The sequence below is a fragment of the Neodiprion pinetum genome, chromosome 5, assembly GCF_021155775.2.
Source record: "Neodiprion pinetum isolate iyNeoPine1 chromosome 5, iyNeoPine1.2, whole genome shotgun sequence".
Taxonomy (NCBI): Eukaryota; Metazoa; Arthropoda; class Insecta; order Hymenoptera; family Diprionidae; genus Neodiprion; species Neodiprion pinetum.
In genome coordinates, this window is record NC_060236.1 from 24,834,408 (window position 1) to 24,840,407 (window position 6,000).

The following is a 6,000-nucleotide window of genomic DNA, read 5'->3' on the forward strand; positions in this document are numbered from 1 at the left end:
ATTTCCGGGGCTGCCTGGATCCATAATCGACTCGTAGATATGTATAAAAGTTACGTCCCACGGCCCGGGTCACGATGCAGTCGACAACGCCTATTTTAAGCCTAAAATTGGTAAATCGGTACGGATATTTTTGTCGTCGACGTAGGTTTTAAAGTACATTTTTCCGAATTACTGAATTGTGGGTAATAAACGCGTCGCGTCTTCGTCATCTGTAATTGAGTCTGCCGCCAGTGAGATTCTTCCTCAAGTGGACGGGCAGGCGGGTAAATAGTTACGACAGACGAGTGTAGAAGCTGATTGATGGTTGTATAGCCAGATGGATAGATAGACAAACGAACAGGTCTAGCTGTCGCAGATATTTAAGTCGGGCCTAAGGCTCATCGGTAACGGTACGCATAACGTGGAAAGCAGATCCATGTCGGAACGGAGATATGATGTGTTACTTACAATTAGAGGATGTAATGGATTACCATGCATACGTCAGAGATTCGTTACTGAATCATTGCAGGCGTTTCAAATTATCGATGGCCAAGTTCAAGAATATTACAGGCGGATTTGGTTCCACCGTGTTATCGGAGTATTCTCTCAGTTGATCCTAAAATCAGTAATTTTATAGTGCTTTCCATTTATTTATTTTTTTTTTTTTTTGTAAAATATTTCCACGTTATTTAATTTCAGTAGCTTTCGAGTTTGATTTCAGTTATAAGTATGAATTTAGAATTTAGTGTAATTTCAGTGGAGCAAGAATTATTTTCGATTTCAGTGTTACTTTAGTGGTGAAGTCGGGGATTTTTATTTTTGTGTTTTTTTTTTTAGTGGGGACTTTTGTTGTAAAAATTCGCATCTACACTGTGAAACTTGTAAGTGTAATCGAAGTGAAATTTAAGTGTAACTTAAGTTATTCGGGAGAAATTGGAAGAATTGGCATTGATTATGCAAATCAAAGAAGATAAATTATTCTTATTAGTTCTAGTTGTAATGCGGACTTGTTATAAGCCGATTGTTTTTTATACATCTACCAAACGACAACGTATGACGAACTAATTCATGTGAATCATCGGCTTGGAACGGTATGATGATAAAGTATCGAAAGAAGAGATGAAAATTAAATTTATAAAATACAAATGTCAAAGATTAATCTGATGATCTTGGACAAACTGATTTTACGACTCAAAACTACTAACATTTTCGGAATACACAAAAAAAGGGATAAAACAAATGAAGCCATGGTTTCATAATAATTGCAAGTGGATCAAATAATTATATATATATATATATATATTTTTTTTACTTTGGTAGAAAAGAAAAGAGTAAAAAATTTATTACGAAAGTGTGATATAATATGCAAATATCATGCTTGGCTTACTTCATCAGATTCTTCGTATCGTTCATTATATAATCTAATACACGTCAAATTTAAACTTAAAAGTCTTCTTTCAACCCAAAACGAGTTTTCACGATTTGTTAGTTTGAATAACTCGACTCTTCTTTACTTCTAATAGCGATGAAAAATGCACGGAGACAAACAAATTGTTAGTTAATAAAACTCAACAGCGTCAACCAAGACCAGTCTTTTCAATCCTAACATTCAATATGCAATTCTCATCACAACTCCATTGAATAATAAGAAAGAAACCAAAGCCGGATGCAATATGATATAAAAATTGATGAAAGTTCAGAGTTTCTGATTTCTGATAACCCCGCAGAAAGGAATAAAACCTAATAACGTAAAGCAATAGGAATAATAAAACGGCGATGGAGTTATTCTCGGTGGTTAGAGGAACTGCATTTCTTCCTATTTATTGCAACACCGCATCGCTGACGCGTCACGCAAGTTGGCTCAAAGTCGTGCAACTTGGGAAAATTTAAACGTCGAAGGCTGCTCTGCATTATACATTTATAATTAATAAACCCGCGGTCGAGTGGCGCTGCATACTTAAATAGCCATCCTTCATTTTACTGCTTCAACAATTTGGATTTACATCAAGAATGACGAAGCGTGCCTTCAGGGGATGGAAAATTGCAATTTATTATAGCAAGCGCTTAATTATTTAGTTCACGATAACAAAGAAGCAGTCAGTCAGGCGGCTGTAAAACACTCACGTTTTCTGAAACTCATCTCAATCGCGCGGAAATCAACGAATTATCGTTTACAGCAAAAAAAAAAAGAAAAGAAAAAGATAAAAAAAACAAAGGCTTTGGATGCTTCCTTAGCTCGACTTGATCCGATTTTATTCTTAGGATCTCCAGCTTACGAAAAAACCAATCATTCTTTATCGAGAAAAAACAACGAAGCAACTAACCAATCAATAATTTCGGTTAATCGACTTGCACATTTTTTCGAAAACTGTATTTCTCCAAGTAGAGTTGAAACTGTAACTACAGTTTTCTTGGATTTGAATAATTTCAAATTTTTCAACCGCTTTTAATCCGATTTTAATCACTTGTTTAAAGATTAATCTTTAATGTTAAGGTGGCAGAATGAAACTGTGTTCAAAAAAAATTCTTTCAAAACGCAAAGGAGATGTAAAAAACATTCAAATTGAAATAGACCACTTAATTATTTATGTCACCAATCTTGGCTGAAATTCAGCTTTGAAATATTATAAATGTAACGTATAAAAATAATAAATTGTCTAGGATTTTCGGATTCTTATCCGTTCGTAACGAAATCCACGATAAAATCTATGATTCTAAAATTTCGTTGATGAATTGCCCGATTCACAAAAACCAAACGTTAACTCAACCTGTTATCGCTGAATTCAATTTCATGTATTACACATGCAATTCAGACGACCCACTCGATCACGGGGTACGAGAAAAAACTTAAGATAAGAGTGAAATGAAACTGTAACACGAAAGCGGCGAGTAATGAAGAGAATCTGAAAAGTTCATGCATTATACATTTTTTTTTTCCTTTTTTATTGTCCTTCTTCGATAATTTTCATTGCCTCAACTTAAATTAGCATGGTGATATCTTTACCGGAGCATCGCTTGCAGAGAAGCGTAGGATGCGGTAAGAAATGTAAATTGAAAAACCGACCCGCCGGTAACTCGTTTACGTGAAAATATGAAGCTCTGGTGAAAATACCGGAGCATCTATGTCTTCGTTTTAACGCTGCCGAAAATTTTCCTTATCAGCAACGACCAGCGAACTCAGATGGACTGTTTGAGAAAACAAAAAATAGCGTTAACGGTAATTGAAATAATGAAGTCGGCAACGAAATAATAATAACAATATAGAATAAGAATGCAATTTTTTTTCATTCTCAATTGCTTGGTTTTTATTGAAAAATGATTACGAGCCTATAAGATACTTTTTACAATTTACTCATCGTGAGGAGGAATGCTTTTTTTTTTTTACTTGATTCAATGAAGTTTATTCGGATCCAATAAATTTTTGATTTTAGCCACTAACTTTTATGTGACAGGTTTGTATTTGAGTAATAGTCTTTGAAAAAAAAAGCCGCTTCGCATTCTTGACTAATAATCCTCACCTCGGCATTCATGCCCGAAATTTTCACAACAATTTACAGATAATTACAGAATTCAGCGATAACAATGTAATACTTGTTCAAAATGTATTACACTTGTCTCAGCAAGAGGCATTGACTATTCAATAACGACATTGAAAGGGACGAACATCAACGATATGCCAATGAAAACATGAAATTGAATGGAAAAAAAACGTGATCTATCTTTTCTTCCACCCTTACGAAAGTTTACAACGTATGATAAAATTTTCCAAAACTATAGTGGAATTTTTCTTCGCAATCAACATTCCATCGCTGTAACGTACGGGATGAAAATGTTGCAAAAAGAACGACGTGTTTTCGCAATAGAAATAATGGAACTTCCCGTAACGACCGATGACAGAATGGCTCGATATTTGACTTTCGAGGTAATGCTACAGCGGCCGATAATCACCATTTAGCGAATGCCACTTGAACGTACCTTCAACTCGAACAAAGGAAGCAGGGACAACGACTTGACGTGGCGCGGAATAATGTTTTCACAGTACCTAAACCGAATTTAAAAGCGAACATTCGCAGCGGAAAATGTCAAGTGTAATTTTTGGCGAAAAATTTTTACCGAAGGAAAAAAATTGACGTGTGTTTCTGGTATTGTTGAGACAAACTAGAAGAGAAAGAAAACATTGCAATAACTTTTTTAATGTTCCAAGCCTGTCTTGAAGTTTAGTCACCTTGTGAACAAGACGAACGTCGAGTAAGCTTCGGATCGAGTAACAGGAATAAATTGGGAGTAGCTACAAGAAAAGTTTCCGCAGGCAAAGTAAGTTTGCAAGTTCGACGAGATCGAAAGAATTACGGCTGAAGCAAAGCTAGGGAATCCTCTTTAACGCTAGTACCGAAATAATTCTTCTTCATGATCTACAATATTTTGAGTCCAGGCATGAACGCGATTTTCATCTTCAAAGATAGCCGTTATACTGGTTTTCATGATAAAAATTTATCTCATATTTTCCAGTACACGTTTGCTTTCTCTCTGTATTTTTTTAGTCACTGTGCCGGAAAACTCTGATTCGTAATCAGAGGAACGGGCGAAATGAAGAAGCAGAAACAAAATCACCGAGAATTTTTTAACCTTCAATTTCAATCAATTGCGAGAAGAATCCGAGGGTGGTGACCCCTCAAGATCAATCACTAGAACCTGATCTAATCTCGGTATATCAACGCGCGCGACGAAAGTCAGCTGAGCGAGAAAATATTTGCTACTCATTGTCAGTCTTTTCTCTCTTTTTTTTCTTCAAATTTTCGCCCGCGATATTAGAGTCGAAAAAATTGACTTAGATTTTCCGAAATCAAGGCCCTTCGCGTTTACCATAAAAAAAAAATTCAGTTTTCTTAGACAAATGTTCTCCGAATTAGAGAACAAAACTCACACTCAACAAAATAATGCAGTATTTGGCCACATTTTTTAAACAATTTTGTAAACAAACGGACGGATTTGAATGAGAGGTTAAATAAAACTGACGTAAAAAAAAAAAAAAACTAGATGAATGTACCGATGTACGTACAAGAATTCGATAATCTTCAAAAATATGTTACCTGAGTGAAATAAGATTCGAACCCGTCAAACTGTTTTATATTTCGATAAATTGTAAATTTATCCGCAGTCGATTAACTCGCACCTGCTTACATTAAACAAATCCATCCAAAGCATTTCACATATTAAAACATGCGAGGGTGAAAATTCTAAGAGATCAATATTCAGAGTAATCTAAATGTCGAATCTTGTCATCGTTCTTCCGGAACAAAATGAAAATTCCAAAGCGTAGAATTCCAATTCCCGACTCAAATTAACCCCCCACCCCCAGTAAATCAAGCCGTCAAGAATTTCACAGATCGAGAAATTCAACGCTTCGGAATTCAGACGTTCGTAATACGTAACTTCTAAAACCGACTTACCTAAAACCCGACGTTTCAATGATCAACGTTGCTTCTCCCCGCAGTCGATCATCTTAATCACACACAATTGAAACACGCGATGTAATTCGAAAATAGGCATGAAACCGAAACCGTTTAAAACTAATAATAAGAAACAAAAAAAAAATTAAATTCAAACAAAAATATTGTGCGAAAAAAATCACACGAGTAACGGCGATGCGTATGATTGCGCAGCGTTGCGATACGATGGCGCTGACGAGGAGCGAGCGAACACTGATCGTCGGCGAGCGTCTGACTTAACGTTGAGCGAGACCACTTGTAGCTAGGCGAGAGTCTCCGGCGCGCGTTTAGCGAGACTGGCTTGGATGGCGGGCAAACAGGTGAGATCGTCGCGACGCGCCTCTCTCCTCTCTCTCTCTCTCTCTCTCTCTCTCTCTCTCTCCCTCTCTCTCTCTCTCTCTCTCTGGCGCGCGCGCTCTCTCGCTCGCTCGCTCCGCGCTTACGAGCTGCGCGCGCAACTCGCCATCGATCTAATTTGGCCTCACCTACGCGAAGAAGAGAGAGAGAGAGAGAGAGCCTCCTCCCGCCTCCT

The 6,000-nt window shown here is 36.9% G+C and overlaps 1 protein-coding gene across 3 annotated transcripts in view; it reads right to left on the reverse strand.

Annotated features, from left to right (window-relative positions):
* Positions 1–5,728, reverse strand: part of unc-13-4A (BAI1 associated protein 3) — a 111,498-nt gene extending 105,770 nt beyond the window's left edge. For all 3 annotated transcript variants that reach the window (XM_046626302.2, XM_046626301.2, XM_046626299.2), the window contains exon 1: positions 5,430–5,728. The gene's annotated coding sequence lies outside the window, so the exon portion shown is untranslated. The remainder of the gene's footprint in view (positions 1–5,429) is intronic.
* Positions 5,729–6,000: the final 272 nt, after the last annotated feature.